We start from the raw sequence: 20345 nt of genomic DNA on the forward strand, positions 1-20345 counted from the left end.
AAGACAGGAACAGCAAACTAGTCACAGCATCAGACAGCGTTAACAAGGCCTTTGCGACTTTCAGCAAAGAGCTGTACACCTCCGAGCCCCCGGAGGGGTACTCAAAGATGAAATGGTTACTTGATGGGCTGGACATACCAGTCGTGGGGGAGGAAAAGAAACAGGGGCTGGAAAGACCACTAGAACTAGGCGAAGTCATGGAGAGCATCAACTCCATGCAGTCAGGGAAGGCACCGGGTCCGGACAGATTCCCCGTGTACTTCTGTCAAAGACTGGCACAGGCCTCGATATTGCTGATCTCCCAAAAAGACAAAGACCTGACGAGTACGGGTCTTACAGACCCATCTCGCTACTAAACACTGATGCTAAAGTTCTGCCGAAGGCCTTGGTGGGGCAGCTGGAGGCTTGCATGCCAGAGGTAGTCGCGGAGGATCAGATGGGCTTTGTCAAGGGCAGATAACTAACGGTGAACATCAGGTGCCTGTTGAACATGTTGATCATGACTCCACCCGGGGTGGAGACACCAGAGGTGATCAGCGAATGGGTAGCGTCTCACTCTATGTGGCTGGCCTGCTTCTCTTCATCTCCAACCCCCTAGCCAGCATGGGAGGAATAATGGAATGCTTAAGGATATTCGGAGCCTTATCAGGTTACAAATCTATAGTGGGGCCGTGGCCAGTGCTCAGAAGGATATCCCCTTGCAGGAGCTCTCCTCCATTTTTACCCATTCCACTCCCAGTTCTTTTTTTTATTTTTAGAGTACCCAATTCTCTTTTTTTCCAATTAAGGAGCAATCTAGCGTGGTCAATCCACCTAACCTGCACATCTTTGGGTCGTGGGAGTGAGACCCACACAGACACGGGGAGAATGTGCAAACTCCACACCGACAGTGACGCAGGGCCGGATCGAACCCGGGACGTCGGCGCCGTGAGTCAGCAGTGCTAACCACAGCGCCACCGTGCTGCCCCATCTAACCGATGTTAATGAAGGTTCAGCAGGACGTCCTTGTTTTTAACATTCTAAGCTTCTGTTCAGAAAACCAAGGATTCCTTATGCTTTTCCAACAACCTTCTCAACTTGTCCTGGAACTTTTAAAGATTTGTGGACATAGACCAACCTGAGTCTCTCTGTTCCTGCAACCCTTTGGAATTTTACTATTTAGCTTCTGTTGCTTCTACTCATTCTTCCTCCCAAATATATCACTTAACACTTGTCTGCATTAAATACATTTAGTTTCTTTATTTTGGACCTTAACTCCTGTGGCCCAGCACCGTCTGCATTTGAAGGTCCTAAGTAGCATTTACCTCCATTATCTTGCTGGGTCGACTATTCCAAATATTTATCACCCTTAGAGTTATGCCTGGAAGGACCATTACACGGTATTATGTATAAAGCATCCCAATGTATGGAGCTCTGTCCACATCTACATCCAAAGTGTTCTTTCTTTCAAACTGCTTTTTCTGACCCGTGTTTGGCTCATTAATTAGCTGCAACCTCCTCTGATTTTTATTGACAGTAAACGCCTCTGTTAGACGCTGCTTTTGTAATCGCCTGGGCCATGACCTGTCAATGCACTCTGAGTTTTGTAACCTGTCATGTGCTGAGATGTCTGAGAGTTTCGATGCTGTCACCATTCTATCTCCAGATCAGTCACTCCAGATGAAATGGAATCATTATTTTGGTTTTTTTGCAAGCACGCTGCCCAGGGGCTGGGAAATGTCACCTTCGCATTATGTCAATCCTTACTCAATCTGTCCAGGCAGATGGTGGATTGAGGGCCTCCCGACACACACACACACCACACAGATTAGGACGGCCTTTGTTTAATAGGCCTCACTTTCAGGGTATTTCATTAGCTACATTAGAATAACTGTATGTGTGTGTCTGATGTTGTGGCTGGCATTGGAGCATTAGGAACAGGGGAGGTCCAGTCAGCCCCTCAACCTACCTCACCATTCATGTAGATTGTAGTTTACCTAACATTGTTTCACATTCCTTGATTCCCCTTCCTATGACTACCTCAGGCATGAACGCTTTAGTCAGCTCATAATCCACATCCTTTCATAGAACCACAGAATTCCTACAATGCAGAAAGAGGCCATTCGACCCATCGAATCTGCACCAACACTTCAATTGGCCACCCTACCTGGGCCCAATCGTCCGCCCTGTAACCCCACCCTAAGGTGCAATTTAGCGTGGCCAATCCACCTACACTGCACAATTTTGAGTTGTGGGGGTGAGACCCACGCAGACACGGGGAGAATGTGCAAACCCCACACGGATAGTGACCCAGAGCCGAGATCGAACTTGGATCCTCAGCGCTGTGAGGCAGCAGTGCTAACCACTGCGCCACCTGCCGCCCCTTGTTCTCCCTGCTTGGATGAAGTTTCTGAATCACATTCTCTAATTTCCAACTCACTTGCTGTCAAAGCCTTAAAAAAAAAATCAGACCCGTACAGCTTCTCAAACATGATCAGGACCTGTCAAGTTTCATTCATTGGAGTGAGACTCATTCATCTTGGTTTAACTATGTGACCTACTTTGAGGATTTTCACTCTTAACAATGCACACAGCTCCATTTCATTCGCGACATCGGTACCAATGTGTTTATATATCCACATGACATTTCTCTAGTCCACTATATGAATGGAAACAATAAGGTGCTTAATGTAAACAGGCTAACATGTATATTAGACAGCAGATAATGGAGCTTCATGTGGACATGTTAATACATTCATATTGCACTGCACAATCTCAACCCATGAGTTTTCAAATGATTAGAAATTCATCCCATTTTGTATGATTGGAAATTTCATTCCTAAAATTATTCTGATAATGAAAGTTACTAATTGGTGGATTATTTTCCTGTACAGTACAGGATAGATTTGTTCTACTGTCACAAAATGGTCAGGAGTGCTACTGAGAGGGCAGCGCGGCGGCGCAGTGGCTAGCACGGTTGTCTCACGGAGCTCAGGTTCGATCCCGGTTCTGGGTCACTGTCTGTGTGGAATTTGCACATTCTCCCCGTGTTTGCGTGGGTTTAGCTACCACAACCCAAAAGATGTGCAGGGTAGGTGGACTGGCCACGCTAAATTGCCCCTTAATTGGAAAAAATGAATTGGATACTCTAAATTTATAAAACAAAAGAAGTGCTACTGTGAGAACTGCATTTTGCACAGGTTTGTCGGAAAGTAAGTCAGAGCCCTGATCTTCTCAGTTCTTCGACTCTAACACCACATTTTCTTGTTGTGTCTGCCTTTATCTTATTATAAGCGTCTCAAAGCGACATGAAGATTCAACCGTGAACAACCTTTGCCATGTCAGGTGAGTGGTTGGAGCTACTTTTCCATTTCAACCAGGGTAGTGCTGCGCTCCCGCATTTAATTTCTGGAATCTGCTATACCATTGGCCCTTGCCACTTCATTCACAATTGTGCTGACTGGTCATGATAAATTCACCAATAGGGTTTAGGGAGAAGTGACACCATGATGGCACAAGTGGGAATTGGCGCCTGCACCAGCAATGATGTCGTCTGTTGATGTCGCCATTGTTAACCAAACCACTGCGCCAATGGCTCCAAGAACATTGGTGACAATCTGGAGGTGCTCTCACCTATTTAGCTTTGCCTGCTGCAAGATCAATGTGCCAACATGTGTGGCAGATATTGGCTTCATTCAAAAGAGAGTTGGTCTGGCTAATTGGCGGCCACGCCTTCAGCCATTTATAATATATTCATCTTTATTATTGTAGGCTTACATTAACACCGCAATAAAGTTACTGTGAAAATCCCCGCGTCGCGACATCCCGGCACCTGTTCGGGTACACAGAGGGAGAATTCAGAATGTCCAATCCACCTAACAGCACGTCTTTCGGGACTTGTGGGAGGAAACCGGAGCACCCGGAGGAAACCCACGCAGACACGGGGAGAACGTGCAGACTCCGCACAAACAGCGACCCAAGCCGGAATCGAACCTGGGACCCTGGCTCTACGAAGCAACAGTGCTAACTACTGTGCTACTGTGCTGCCCCATTTGCACTCTTAGCTCTGGAATTTCCTCCCTAAACCTCTCCATCTCCCTCTTTCTTCGTTAAGGCAAATCTTAAAATCTACCTCTTTGATGTATGGAAATATCTCCCCACATAGTTCAGTATTAAACATTTATTGATAAAATGCCTTTGGAAGTTTACAATTGGTGAGAGATGGGGGCATGGTGGTGATGTCACTGGATTAATAATGCATAGGCCCAGGTTATTGCTCAGGGGATTTGAGTTTGAATCCCACCATGGCAGCTGGCGGAATTTAAATTCAATTAATAAACCTGAAATGTAAAACTAGTCTCAGTAATGGTGGACACGACGCTGTAATTGATTGTCATAAAATCCCATCTGGTTCACTCCTGCCCCTTTAGGGAAGGAAATCTGTCATCCTTACCTGGCCTGGCCTACGTGTGACTCCATCCACAGTCAAGTGGTCGACTCTAACTGCTCTCTGAAGTGGAACGCAAGGGCAAGGGCAAATTCTGGCCTTGCCAGTGGTGCACATATCTCATAAAACAATAGTTTTTTAAGAAGTTGTTGTCATTGTGAGAATGGAGGCTATCTCTTGTCATGGATGATACATATGAAAATGACAGACCAGAAAAGGGCAGCAGGTCAGTCTGGTAGAATTCTTGAAATGAGTTACTCTGCTGTCCTGCAGCTTGTTTCATCATATTTGATGGACAAAGAAGGATTTTCCAAAGCTTGCCCAATATTGATTTAACACTTTTACCTCTGCTTTCTGAGATTTGATGATGCATTTTGTGGTACAACCTGGTGGGATAGGTCAACTTTGGTGCATAGCAAGTCTTTTCTTGTCCTTTTTCATCCACCGATCCAATGTGGCCTTTGTTGTCTGTGGGACCTTACTGCGCATAAATTGGCTGCATTTCCTACAACAATGACTAAATTTCAAAAGTAAGCTCCCACTTTTCCAACCAGGAAGGTGTTGGAAAGTCAATCACTCCCCACCACTGCCAACACTTGGAGGATCATGGGCATTGTAATAAGCCTTTAAGGGATAGCAGCATGACATCACCAGAAAGGAAGTGTGTCATACGACCCAGTCTTAGTTTCACTTCTGCTTTTGAGCAGAACTCACACACAGCTCTGCTGCAAGGTTTCATAGAATCATAGAATTTACAGTGCAGAAGGAGGCAAATCGGCCCATCGAGCCTGCACCAGCCCTTGGAATGAGCACCCTACCCAAGCCCACACCTCTACCCGATTCCTGTAACCCAACCCAACCTTTTTGGTCACTAAGGGCAATTTAGCATGGCCAATCCACCTAACCTGCACGTCTTTGGACTGTGGGAGGAAACCGGAGCACCCGGAGAAAACCCACGCAGACACAGGGAGAACGTGCAGACACCGCACAGACAGTGACCCAAGCGGGAATCGAACCTGGGACCCTGGAGCTGTGAAGCAACTGTGGAAACCACTGTGTTACCGTACTGCCCATTTTTACTTTTGTATAAATATTGTCATGCGCCTAGTATAAATAAGTAAACCACAATGTATATACCCAATCCTTTATGCGTGTTTGGGGCTTTTATATCATTATAAAAACATGGCAATGGGGTCCAGTACGTTATCTCTCAGTTTGGGAAAAACAGCTTGGCCTCTGCTCAGTGATTCCAAGAGTCCGCCAGGCCTAAACTTAGGAATTTTCCAACTGGCAAGTCATAGGAATGAGCTGGTTCCTACCACCTGGATAAGCACAGCATGTTTGTATGCTACCTTCTTTTTGCCAATTTTCTCTCAAACAACATCACCTAAAAGAATTCCCCGCCTGCAGAGCGAGATTTTCCAGCTGTTCAAGCCAGTGGGATCTGCCAGTCCCGCCGACGCCACACCTCTGGCGCGGGTTTCTCGGCGGCGTGGGGCGGATTCAATGGGAAATCCCGTTGATAGCAACGGGACCAGAATATCTACCACCGGCCAGCGGATGGCTGCCTCCCGCCTCCGGGAAACATGGCATAAACTCTCGCCCACAGATTATCCGGCCATGATCACGCTGCTGTCTATGGGAGCTTGCTGTGCACAAGCTACCTGCCAGGCCTCCTACATTACAGCAGTGGCCACACTTTGAAAGTACTTCATAAAGCCAGTGGTACTTTGGAGTGGTGCTGTATAAATGAAACTGTCTTTAATTCTTTAATACACCATCTCAAAGTTGCTACAACTTTTTAAAATATAAATTTAGAGTACCCAATTTCTTTTTCCAATCAAGGGGCAATTTAGCGTGGCCAATCCACCTAACCTGCACATCTTTGGGTTGTGGAGGTGAGACCTGTTGTGTTAGGTACACTGGTCTAACACTGGCTGCAACTGGATGCAGCTTAGATCAGAAACATACTCCAGACCTTGAAGTTAGTTCAATCAGTTAGCACAGTTAGCACAGTTTTCTGTGAGTTCGACTCGCTGCTAACTTAAGTGTGGTTACTCTGTCTGACTGAACCAGACTAGCTCTTAGCCACGTGATGGAGGTGTGAAATTGTAACAACACCCTTGACTGACTCTCTAGATGTTCATCAGTGGAAAGAGGCGGAGTGTGAGTGCCTCGTGTGTTTTATAGTCAGATCCCACCCCTGAGTATCCTGCCTGCTTATTGGTCATGTCCTGTTCTCTGTGTCCATTAGCTGCTTGTCTGTATATCATTATGTGTGTGTCTGCATATCATGACAAGACCCACGCAGACATGGGGAGAATGTGCAAACTCCACACAGAGAGTGACCCAGGGCAGGGATCGAACCCGGGTCCTCAGTACCGTGGGCAGCAGTGCTAACCACCGCCACCGTGCCGCCCCTAAAATTGCTACAGCCTACAGGCTTTTAAAACGTATTCATCATTTTCTGATTTGCCCACCTTCCATTCTTCATACCACATGGAGTCTTGGGTCTTTCCCTCAGTTTCTTTGTCTAAATAAAGTGCCTTTCAAAAGCTGCAATTCCGTCCCTCAGGGTTCATTGACATGATTGGTAGCAATAACAATCTTTCCTCTGGTAACAAAATAATGTGAGTCTCCTTGGATCAGAAAGGACATATAATTAATCTGTCATGAAATGGTGTCTGGTTTAAGATTGAATTGGAATGGTGCTTGGAAATTCCGTGGTGGCGTGGCAAACACTGGAATAAGTAACGAGTCTCTCTTCCCCACATTTTTTGAGCCTGATCATTTACCTTAATGAATACAAAAATCTCTTGGTTTCTCTGCTGAGTAAGGAAACCTCAGTGCGTATTAAAGGAACCAAATGGCCTGCAGGGTAATGAACTGACATGGACCACATAAAGGGATCTGTCAATAACTCTGACTTGGTTACTTTGGGATGAGTTCTGACAGCCGAACTCCTCTTCCTCTCACTCTGTCTTTCTGTCTCTCTCTCTCTCTCTGGAGGATTAAACTGCAGAGCATATTGCATTCTGTGTCGGCACCAGGTTCAGCACCTAACACTCCACTGAAAGTGCTAATAGATATAACAAGATTTTCTTTTCACGCTTTGGTAGAAGGGAAGGTGATGGGATAGAGCTGTGATCCACGGAATGAGAGGCCTGCGGCAGGAGTATAGGGTGAGGGGGAGGACTGAAGTTGCTGTGTGTAATTGGAACAGAACAGCGAGTGTGTATCTGACACAGAGCAACGTAATGCAAGGAATCAAGCCAGGACTGGGCAACAGCGATGAGGAAGCAGTGAAACGGATTGGGATAAAATGGGATTCATTCCCAGTTATGTGGTGAACTTTAGGGTCAGCTTGACAGATGGATCGTTGAATGCGAATAAAGATTTTGCAGTCTGTTCTTTTTCTTATACTTGGTATTTCCCCCTTCAGCTCTCTTCCTCTGCACTTGTTGAAACTCAATGGCACATACACCAGTCTGCTGCCTTGGGAGGTATTTCTTTGTGTGGTTGCCCAGATGGTAAGTACAAGATCCATAGAACCGTAGAACCATAGACCTCCCACAGTGCAGAAGGAGGTCGATCAGCCCATCGAGACTGCACCGAAACTCTGAGAGAGCACCCTACCTAAGCCCACTCCCTCCCCCTATCCCCGGTTCCCCACCAACCTGCACATCTTTGGACTGTGGGAGGAAACCGGAGCACCCGGAGGAAACCCACGCAGACACAGGGACGACGTGCAAACTCCACACAGCCACCCAAGGCCGGAATTGAACCTGGGTCCCTGGCGCTGTGAGGCAGCAGTGCTAACTCCAACCGTGGGGGGATGCAGTTGGGTCGCAGGACAGCAGATTCAAGACTGACCTTGTTCCCATCCCACATCCCAAAGGTACAACCTTTCCAGCAGGAGTCACTAGATAGCCATTGGCAGTGAGAGCTCACGGCTATTTTTCTCTCACTCCCTGAAGCTGACTGTGCGAAGGCTAATTGTAACATCCCTGCTGTCCATTTGGGATTGGTTAATTCAAGGTGGCATCGTTAAAGGTCAGTAGCACACACAGAATCAAATTCCTGGAACTCTGGACCGAGCAGCCTGCAGCAGTTCAAGATATTAGCTCACCAACCACCTTCTCAAGGGACATAACCATTGGATGACAAATGCTGGCCTTGGCAGTCTCACCCACATCTCCTGAAGAAATAAAAAATACTCATAACGTTCACCGACTAAATCATCGAGAAGGCTTTTCCAATCCCCTGTGAAAACATTTCATTAGCACTGTGGCTAATCGCTTTTTATTGACATGAGAGCTTTGAAGAAAATTATGAATAATCATACCCCCTGTCCCTCAATCCTCCACTCTCCTTCTCAGAATGTGCCTGACTAAACTTCAGGTCAATTTTCCGAATCTGACTTCCGGTTGTGGCGATGCGGAGCTAAGCCGCACATTTCGGCAGCTCCCGCGAGAACGGACTTTTGGGCTCTCCAGAGGAGCCCCCCAATCCGGCTGATGACGTGGAATGTGAGAGGCCTAAATGGGCCGGTTAAGAGGGCCCGAGTGTTCGCGCACCTAAAGGGACTGAAGGCAGATGTGGTCATGCTTCAGGAGACACATCTGAAGGTGGCAGATCAGGTCAGGTTAAGGAAGGGATGGGTAGGACAGGTGTTCCATTCGGGGCTGGATGCGAAGAATAGAGGGGTGGCAATACTGGTGGGGAAGCGGGTGTCGTTTGAGGCCAAGAATATAGTAGCGGACAATGGAGGCCGATACGTGATGGTGAGTGGCAGGTTGCAGGGGACGGAGGTGGTATTGGTAAATGTATATGCCCCGAACTGGGACGATGCTGGATATATGAAACGGATGTTGGGGCGTATTCCAGACTTGGAGGTAGGGAGCTTGATAATGGGTGGGGGTTTTAACACGGTGTTGGACCCAGCATTAGATCGTTCCAGATCTAGGACGGGGAAGAGGCCGGCTGCGGCCAAGGTGCTCAGGGGGTTTATGGATCAGATGGGGGGAGTAGATCCGTGGAGATTTGCCAGGCCTTTGGCCAGAGAATTTTCTTTTTTCTCCCATGTACATAAGGCCTACTCCCGGATAGACTTTTTTGTTCTGGGCAGGGCATTGATCCCGAAAGTGGAGGAAACGGAGTATTCGGGCATAGCCATTTCAGACCACGCCCCGCATTGGGTGGAGCTAGAGCTGGGGGAGGAGAGGAACCGACGCCCGCTGTGGCGGTTGGATGTGGGACGGCTGGCAGACGAGGAAGTGTGTGGGAGGGTGCGGGAGTGCATCGAAAGGTACCTGGAGGCCAACGACAATGGGGAGGTGCAGGTGGGAGTAGTATGGGAGGCGCTGAATGCGGTGGTCAGGGGAGAGTTAATCTCCATCAGGGCTCATAGGGTGAAGAGAGAGGGCAGGGAAAGGGAGAGGTTAGTGGGGGAGATTTTAAGGGTGGACAGGAGATATGCAGAGGCTCCTGATGAGGGACTACTCGGGGAGAGACTAAGTCTCCAGACAGAGTTCGACCTGTTGACCACAGGGAAGACAGAGGCACAGTGGAGGAAAGCGCAGGGGGCGATGTATGAATATGGGGAGAAGGCGAGTCGGATGCTGGCACATCAGCTCCGTAAGAGGATGGCAGCGAGGGAAATAGATGGAGTCAAGGATGGCAGGGGAACTACGGTGCGGAGTGCGGTGAAAGTGAATGAGGCATTCAAGGCCTTTTACGAGGAGCTGTATAGGTCCCAGCCCCTAGGGGGAAAAGAGGGGATGCAACGATTCTTGGACCAACTGAGGTTCCCGAGGGTGGAGGAGCAGGAGGTGGCTGATTTGGGGGCGCCAATTGGGGTGGAGGAACTGGTTAAAGGACTGGGGAGCATGCAGGCAGGGAAGGCCCCGGGGCCGGATGGGTTCCCGGAGGAGCTTTATAGGAAGTATGTAGACATGTTAGCCCCGTTGCTGGTAAGGATCTTCAATGAAGCAAGGGAGGGGGAGACCCTGCCCCCGACAATATCGGAGGCGACGATCTCTTTGATCTTGAAGCGGGATAAGGACCCATTGCAATGCGAGTCGTATAGACCGATCTCGCTTCTCAATGTAGATGCTAGGTTGCTGGCAAAAATGTTGGCTGCGAGGATTGAGGACTGTGTCCCGGGGGTGATCCACGAGGACCAGACGGGATTCGTAAAGGGTAGGCAGCTAAACACCAATGTGCGAAGGCTCCTAAATGTGATAATGATGCCATCGGTGGAGGGAGAGGCGGAGATAGTGGCAGCCATGGACGCGGAGAAGGCCTTTGACCGAGTAGAGTGGGAGTATCTCTGGGAAGTGTTGAGGAGGTTTGGGTTTGGGGGAGGGTTTATTAGTTGGGTTAAGCTCCTGTATAGTGCCCCGGTGGCGAGTGTGGTCACGAACCGGCGGAGGTCGGAGTATTTCCGGCTGTATCGAGGGACGAGGCAGGGGTGCCCCCTGTCCTCTCTGCTGTTTGCATTAGCAATTGAACCTTTGGCCATGGCGTTAAGGGAGTCGGGGAAATGGAAGGGGGTGGTCCGAGGGGGAGAGGAACATCGAGTGTCGCTGTACGCAGACGACCTGTTGCTGTATATGGCGGATCCAGTGGAGGGGATGGTTGAGGTCATGCAGATCCTAAGGGAGTTTGGAGACCTCTCGGGCTATAAGTTCAATGTGGGAAAGAGTGAGCTCTTTGTGGTGCAACCGGGGGATCAGGGAAGAGGGATAGACGACCTACCGTTGAGGAGGGCGGAAAGGAGCTTTCGATACTTGGGGATTCAGGTAGCGAGGAGCTGGGGGGCACTGCACAAACTTAATTTGACGCGGCTGGTGGAACAGATGGAGGAGGATTTTAAAAGATGGGACATGTTGCCACTTTCGCTGGCGGGCAGGGTACAGTCAATTAAAATGGTGGTCCTCCCGAGGTTTCTTTTTGTATTCCAATGCCTCCCAATTGTGATTACCAAGGCGTTCTTTAAGAGGGTAAGCAGGAGCATTATGGGATTTGTGTGGGCGAGCAAGACCCCAAGGGTAAGGAGGGGGTTCCTGGAGCGTAGCAGAGATAGAGGAGGGTTGGCGTTGCCGAATTTGGGTAGCTATACTGGGCAGCCAACGTGGCGATGATCCATAAGTGGGTGATGGAGGGAGAGGGGGCGGCGTGGAAGAGGTTGGAGATGGCGTCCTGCAAAGGAACGAGCCTGGTGGCGCTGGTGACGGCACCGCTGCCGCTCTCGCCGACAAGGTACAGCACGAGCCCGGTGGTGGCGGCAACGCTAAAGATCTGGGGGCAGTGGAGACGACACAGGGGAGCGATGGGAGCCTCGGTGTGGTCCCCGATCAGGGATAATCATCGGTTTGTCCCAGGAAGGATGGGCGGGGGGTTTCAGAGCTGGCATCGGGCAGGGATTAGAAGAACGGGGGACCTGTTCATCGATGGGACTTTTGCGAGCTTAGGGGCGCTGGAGGAGAAATTTGGACTACCCCCGGGAAATGCCTTCAGGTACGTGCAAGTGAGGGCGTTTGTGAGGCGGCAGGTGAGGGAATTCCCGCTGCTCCCGGCACAGGGGATTCAAGGCAGGGTGATTTCGGGCGTATGGGTCGGGGAGGGCAAGGTGTCGGCGATATACCAGGAGATGAAAGAAGAGGGGGAGGCTTTGGTAGAGGAGCTGAAGGGTAAATGGGAGGAGGAGCTGGGGGAGGAGATTGAGGAGGGGTTATGGGCTGATGTCCTAGGGAGGGTTAATTCCTCTTCCTCGTGTGCCAGGCTAAGCCTGATACAATTTAAGGTAGTTCACAGAGCGCATATGACGGGGGCGAGGCTGAGTAGGTTCTTTGGGGTGGAGGACAGATGTGGGAGGTGCTCAGGAAGTCCGGCGAACCATGTCCATATGTTTTGGTCATGCCCGGAACTGGAGGGGTTCTGGAGGGGAGTTGCGAGAACAGTATCTAAGGTGGTTGAAGTCCGGGTCAAGCCAAGCTGAGGGCTAGCAATATTTGGAGTAGTGGACGAGCCGGGAGTGCAGGAGGCAAAACAGGCCGGCATTCTGGCCTTTGCGTCCCTAGTAGCCCGGCGAAGGATCTTGTTAATGTGGAAAGAGGCGAAGCCCCCCAGCGTGGAAGCCTGGATAAATGATATGGCTGGGCTCATAAAGTTGGAGAGGATAAAGTTTGCCTTGAGAGGGTTTGCGCAGGGGTTCTACAGGCGGTGGCAACCGTTCCTAGACTATCTCGCGGAGCGTTAGATGAAGGTCGGACAGCAGCAGCAGCAACCCAGGGTGGGAGGGGGGATATCTTTGGGGGGGGGGGGGGGAGGAGGGAGGAGGGAGGGGGAAGGGGGGTTTATCTGGGGGGCATTTGAGCAAGAAAACACATGAATGATCCGGAAAACTGACATGTACGGGAGGAATCCAATGTACAAAGTACTGTATCATATTGACTTGCCATGTTCATGTCTTGCTATGCGAGTTTTCTTTCTTTTTGTTAGGGGGGGGGGGTTTGTTTGTAAGGTTGAAAATTTTGTTTAAAAATTATTAATAAACATTTAAAAAAAAAAAAAAAAAAATCCGAATCCTCCTGAACATACTTCTTTTTCAAAGGCTGGTGGATTTGCAGAATGATTATAGCACAGGCGGATGCCATTCCATCCACAGGCTGGATTCTCCGGTTGCCAAGACCGTGTTCGGCGAACGGCCGGAGAATCCAAGTTGACGACCAAATCGGGACGGTGCCGCTCTCGCGATGCTCCGCACCCCCCCCCCGCCGAGTACACCACGCCACGTATCGATGGCCTCAGGACATTGCCTGAGGCCCCCCCCCCCCCCCCGATGCTCCACGCCCGACCGGCTGAGTTCCCGACGGCGTGGGTCTCTCATTGTCTTACCCGTCGGGAACTCGGCGGGACAGCTGCAGACCCAGTCCATTTGGGGGCGGCTGGGGCATTATTCGGGGCTGGAGGCACTGTGGGGTGGGGGGGGGGGGGGTGGTCCTGGGCCCGCGAGCCGGCAGAAGGGGGGACTATTTCGCTGGCCGGGTCCACAAGCGGCCTCCGCCATGAAGCACGGCACGGCCGCCGCAGGCCACCGCCATGCGCATGCGCGGCCACAGACCAAGCAATTCTCCGGGGCATATCGGCAGCTAGAGCCAGGTGCTCTGCGCTGCCGTCCTGCTAGCCCCCCAGCGAAAGGGGGAATCGGTGGTCATTTTGCGCAGTTTTCCACCGTTCCCACACCGGCGTGGGAACATAGCCCCAGAATCGGAGAATCCAGCTCGTCTGCCCGGGTTCTCTGCAAAAGCCACTCAACTGGGCAGCACGGTGGCGCAGTGGGTTAGCCCTGCTGCCTAGCGGCGCCGAGGTCCCAGGTTCGAATCCTGGCCCAGGGTCACTGTCCGTGTGGAGTTTGCACATTCTCCCCGTGTCTGCATGGGTCTCACCCCCACAACCCAAAGATGTGCAGGCTAGGTGGATTGGCCACGCTAAATTGCCCCTTAATTGTGTAGCCATCTGGGATGGCCACTTACAAAGAAACATGGACATTTGCAAAGACTCAAGGGAAATATGGCCAATACAAGATTTAGGCAGGCTCAGAGCTTAAATGTATATTTGTAAGCAGAGAACCAGATAGTATCGAAACCCCCAGCCGATTTGCAGTCTAATGACCCATTTCCCTAAGACAAAGGACTGGTACTCAGGTATACGATACAATTCCAGCCACATCGGCGCCACTCCCTTTACTCAGGAAGCATACACAGCAAGGTCAATGACCGCTTAGGACACGCCCGGCCTTCAAGGCACCCGCCCCCTTATTGGCTCAGATCGGAGGCAGTGATCGAAGTCTGCCGAATTATTGGGTCCAAACCTAAGGACCGTCCAAAAGAACACGAAACCCCCCTCAAGGATAAAGAGAGACACTGCCATGTGTTCGATCTCTTTCGGACCTGGTGCTCTGGCAATGTCTATCTCCAACTGTAGCACCACGACCAGAAGCAAGTCCAAGTTCAACGCTCGCTACCAGACGGATGAGCCCAGCTGAGCAGCAGTTACTTCTCCAGACCCAGCAGATCCAGATTCGAACAAAGGCCACTGTTCCTCTGACCTAAGCCGGGTGTCTGAAGTTAAGTACAGGTTGTCGTAGTGTTAGGTGCAATTTAGCTCGTAGTGTTTATGTTGCATGTATACGTTAATCTTGTGTGTAAATAAAGTATTATTGAACTTGAACTAACTAACTGGTTGGTGGCTCTTTGATCGATATCCGGTTGAACCTTGTGGTGGTATCATTTGATACCTGGCGACTCTTAAAGCAATATAATATCAATATCGAGACAAAAGAAGGGCAGCCCTATTGACTGCCATATTTATAGCGAGTAAATGTAGCAACAATTGGAAAAAATGAATTGGGGACTCTAAATTTATTTTTAAAAAGCCACTAAGCTCATCTCGTTCCCCCACCCTTTCCCCGGGGCCGTGCAATTTTTCCCTTCTACAGATGGGTTATCCAGTTTCCTTTCGGAAGCCAAGATTGCACCCTTGTGAAGCGGTGTGTGAGTTTTCTGGATGGTAACAGTGCTCGAGAAATGCCAGCTCTGCCATTGCAATGTTACAAAATATTCTGAAATAATTAATATTCTTTTTATAACAGAGGGCGGGATTCTCCCGTACCCGGCGGGGCGGGGGGGGGTGGTCCCGGGGGGACGGAGTGGCGTGAACCACTCCGGCGTCGGGCCGCCCCAAAGGTGCGGAATCCGCCGCACCTTCAGGGGCTAGGCCTGCCTTGGAGTGGTTGGCGCCCCGCCAGCCGGCGGGATAGGGGCCTGGTGCCACGCCAACCGGCACCGAAGGGCCTCCGGCGGCCGGCGCGAGTCGGCGCATGCGCACAGGGATTCACCTCCGCACCGGCCATCGCGGTGGACCACCACGGCCGATGCGGAAGGAATAGAGTGCCCCCACGGCACAGGCCCGCCCGCGGATCGGTGGGCCACGACCGCGGGCCAGGCCACCGTGGGGACACCTCCCGGGGCAAGATCTCCCAGCGACCCCCCCGGAACCCCGGGGCCCGCCCGCACTGCCAGGTCCCGCCGGTAAGGGATCTACTCTGATTTACGCCGGCGGGACCGGCTACAGGCGGGCGGGACTTCGGTCCATCGCGGGCCGGAGAATACGGACGGCCCCGGCGCCCATTGAGTCACGCCGGACCCCGCCATTCTCCGAGGCGGGTGGCGCGACTCACGCTGGGCCGGTTTTTGGGGGGTTGGAGAATTGGGAGGACGGCGGGGACAGGATTCACGCCGACCCCCGGCAATTCTCTGACCCGGCCGGGGGGGGTCGGAGAATCCCACTCATGGTGACCGTTTATTCGTCCATGGGATGTGGGCAATATATAGAACATAAAACATAGAACATAGAAAAATACAGCACAGAACAGGCCCTTCGACCCATGATGTTGTGCCGAACCTTTGTCCTAGATTAATCATAGATTATCATAGAATTTACAGTGCAGAAGGAGGCCATTCGGCACACTGAGTCTGCACCAGCTCTTGGAAAGAGCACCCTACCCAAGGTCAACACCTCCACCCAACACTAAGGGCAATTTTTGACACTAAGGGCAATTTATCATGGCCAATCCACCTAACCTGCACATCTTTGGACTGTGGGAGGAAACCGGAGCACCCGGAGGAAACCCACGCACACACGGGGAGGATGTGCAGACTCTGCACAGACAGTGACCCAAGCCGGAATCGAACCAGGGACCCTGGAGCTGTGAAGCAATTGTGCTATCCATAATGCTACCGTGCTGCCCTTAAGAACAAATAAATCTACACTATATCATTTTACCGTAATCCATGTACCAATCCATTAGCTGCTTGAAGGTCCCTAATGTTTCCGACTCAACTACTTCCACAGGCAGTGCATTCCATGCTCCCACTACTCTCTGGGTAAAGAACCTACCTCTGACATCCCCCCTATATCTTCCACCATTCACCTTAAATTTATGTCCCCTTGTAATGGTTTGTTCCACCCGGGGAAAAAGTCTCTGACTGTCTACTCTAGCTATTCCCCTGATCATCTTATAAACCTCTATCAAGTCGCCCCTCATCCTTCTCCGTTCTAATGAGAAAAGGCCTAGCACCCTCAATCTTTCCTCGTAAGACCTACTCTCCATTCCAGGCAACATCCTGGTAAATCTCCTTTGCACCTTTTCCAAAGCTTCCACATCCTTCCTAAAATGAGGCGACCAGAACTGTACACAGTACTCCAAATGTGGCCTTACCAAAGTTTTGTACAGCTGCATCATCACCTCACGGCTCTTAAATTCAATCCCTCTGTTAATGAACGCGAGCACACCATAGGCCTTCTTCATAGCTCTATCCACTTGAGTGGCAACTTTCAAAGATGTATGAACATAGACCCCAAGATCTCTCTGCTCCTCCACATTGCCAAGAACCCTACCCTGTATTCCGCATTCATATTTGTCCTTATATGGCCGGGTGATCAGGTTAGAAAGATCTGCACTGATTGAGAAAGTGGGACAGGGAGTGCTGAGTGGATTTCTATACGAAGCTAATTCTACGTAAAGCACGCAGCAGAACAGGAAATGTGTCAATGACGAAAGGTGGAAAAGGAACTTGATCTGCGTGTGATTATTCATCATTTTCTGCAAAGCTCTCATGTCAATAGAGTTGTTAGCCACAACGATAATGAAATGTTTTCACAAGGTGTTTGACCATAAGCCAGAAAATGCTGCTCCAACCTCATACAGATTGATGTTGAGCGCATTCTGAAATGTGGGCAATTGATGGACATCTTGAGGCTGTGAGTCACCACTTTCAATAGGCGAGAGTTTAGAGCGAGCTTCTCTTTATCTGCTCCTGCCTTTTGTAATAGCTTTTCTTCGTTTGTAAATACTTTGCTAACCCAATTTCCTTCTCTCTTCCCCCCCCCAATTCACAGGATGTTGGAGGTAGTGGCTCGTTCTCTACTTGCCCACATCCATGCTTTGTTGAAAATTACCTTCTGCCACTCAGCACTGGCCTATCCGACACCCACCACATCTAAGAGAACCAAATGGTGTTGAGACACATGGTTTCCTGCAGTGTGTCACCAGGGTACAGCAACTGACCTGAACAGCCGACAACGCAGTTCAACAAAGTCTGAAAAGAACACAACATCCAGGTTACGAGGACGTTATGGCTTAATTCACACCACGTTGCATTCACCCTTGTCAGCTCACTGACCTACATTGGCCCTCGGCCATGAAAAGTCTTAATTTCAACATTTTTACCCTCATTTTCAAACTCCTCCATGACCTTACCCCTCCCGATCTCCACTCTGAGCGATTTGCGGTAATCGAATACTGGCCTCTTGTGCATACCTGATTTCAATATCTCAACCATCGGTGACTGCTCCTTCAGATGCCTAGGCTCTAATCTCTGGAAATGTCTCCTTAAACCTCTGTGCCTCTCGACCTCACTTTCTACCTTGCCCCTTAAAAACCACGCTAAATTGCCCCTTAATTGGAAAAAATGAATTGAGGACTCTAAAGTTACTTTAAAAAAAGAAAAGGTTTTCCGACCTAAATTATTCTTTCTGCCGACCGTATCGGCAGGAGCACTTTCCATCAGATGTGCACTGGAGATAGCAGAATTGAAAAACTGACTAAGGTAAGATGATTCATCAACCAAAACTGCTTCTGAGTTTCTGGACTATTTGGTTTCAGGACGAGGCCCTTCCGTCCGTCATGTCTGGACTAGTACTTTGAAAGAGTTAACTAATTCCTCTCTCCCCTCTGTCCTTTCCCCACGGGCTTGCAAGTTTATCCCCTCCAAGTACGTATCCTATTCCACTTTGAAGTTGCTATTGAATCTGCTTCAATCCATCTTTCAGGCAGCGTATTCCCTATCATAACAATTCACTGTGTAATTCCTTTCCCCTGATATATTGGGCTGCATTGCGAGTCCGCTGCTGACGAGGATGGAGAATTTGGCTGTGCCGTTTGTTGTTGGCGTGTTTCTTTGCTCCTGATGCTTGTCAATGGGATTTCTCACTGAAACCACCCCGCTCCGCCAGGAAACCCGGGATTGGGGGTGCACTGTCGGCGGGAACAGAGACTCCGCCGCCAGCGAACAGCCGGAGAATCCCACCCATCATCTCTGACCCTCTTGTGAATCTACCTCTATTTTGTTTCCCTTTGATCTCTCTCAGCGACAGCCGTCTCTGAGTGACTTGGCTGCATGACAACAACACTTTACATAGAATTTACAGTGCAGAAGAAGGCCATTCGGCCCATCGAATCTGCACTGGCCCTTGGAAAGAGGACCCTGCAGCCCACACTCACACCCTATCCCCATAACCCCACCCAACATTTTTGCACACTGACGGGAATTGATCATGGCCAATCCACCTAACCTGCACATCTTTGGACTGTGGGAGGAAACCGGAGCACCCGGAGGAAACCCACGCACACACGGGGAGAATGTGCTGACTCCGCACAGACAGTGACCCAAGCTGCGGATCGAACCTGGGGCCCTGGAGCTGTGAAGCAACAGTGCTAACCACTGTGCTACCGTGCCGCCATGGCAAAAGCACCTCACGATGAGGGAACGATTTCTCCCGAATGGTGTCCGACCACAATCTGATTTGTTCTTATGTTGTGTACCTGTGATTACCACATGTTCTTTTTCCCATCATGAAGAAGACAGGAGGTTTCTGCTGTCAGTTTCATGGTGCTCACTTGGTTTAGCTCCCCAGTAGAACGAGCTTCCGGTTATGGCTGGACGACACCTTTGTGGCACATAAAGGGTTGAGATATCTTAGAAGCATCAGTAGATTCCTGAGATCTGCCCCAGGCTTTTACTTCTTCACAATATAGACACAATGAGGTGTATATCAGTGGATGGACTGTGGAAGATTTGGGAGGATGGAACGTACCTATAACAACTCCGAACCACAGAAAATCAAAGAGTACCACAGCACAGGTGGAGGCCATTCAGCCCTTCTGTTCCAGCTGTCCAATTTAGTCCCACACCTCGGCTTTCTCCCCATTATGCTGTGTGCTAGTAATCGTCAAGTACACAAGTTACTTCAGATATTTCTGCTGAATTCAAATTCTACCACCCTTTATGTGGAAAGAAAACTCCTCTGGCGAAATTCTCCGTAATCGGCGCGATGTCCGCCGACGGGCGCCAAAAACGGCGCAAATCAGTCCGGCATCGCGCAGCCCCAAAGGTGCGGAATCCTCCGCATCTTGAGCGGCCGACCCCTAACCTTGAGGGGCTAGGCCTGCGTCGGACTGATTTCCGCCCCGCCAGCTGGCGGGAAAGACCTTTAGTGCCCCGCCAGCTGGCGCGGAAATGACATTGCCGGGCGGCGCATGCGCAGGAGTGTCAGCGGCCGCTCACGGCATCCCCGCGCATGCGCAGTGGAGGGGGTCGCTACCGCCTCCGCCATGGTGGAAACCGTGGCGAAGGCAGAAGGAAAAGAGTGCCCCCATGGCACAGACCCGCTGGCGGATTGGTGGGCCCCAATCGCAGGCCAGGCCACTGTGGGGGCACCCCCCGGGGCCAGATCACCCCGCGCCCCCCCCCCAGGACCCCGGAGCCCGCCCGCGCCGCCTTGTCCCGCCGGTAAGAGAGGCGGTTTAATCCACGCCGGCGGGACATGCATTCCAGCAGCGGGACTTCGGCATCCGGGCCGGAGAATCGCCGGGGGGGGGGGCGCCAACCGGCGTGGCGCGATTCCCGTCCCCGCCGAATCTCCGGTGCCGGAGAAGACGGGGGGTCGGAGAATCCCGCCCCTCATTTCCTTTCCAGTTCTTTTGTCACCTGTTTGAAATCTATGACCTCTAGCAACCCACCCATTCATTAAGGAAAAGGGGGCAGGATTCTTTCATCCTGAGGCTAAGTGT

Source organism: Scyliorhinus torazame, chromosome 21, assembly GCF_047496885.1.
Source record: "Scyliorhinus torazame isolate Kashiwa2021f chromosome 21, sScyTor2.1, whole genome shotgun sequence".
In the NCBI taxonomy this organism is placed as follows: domain Eukaryota; kingdom Metazoa; phylum Chordata; class Chondrichthyes; order Carcharhiniformes; family Scyliorhinidae; genus Scyliorhinus; species Scyliorhinus torazame.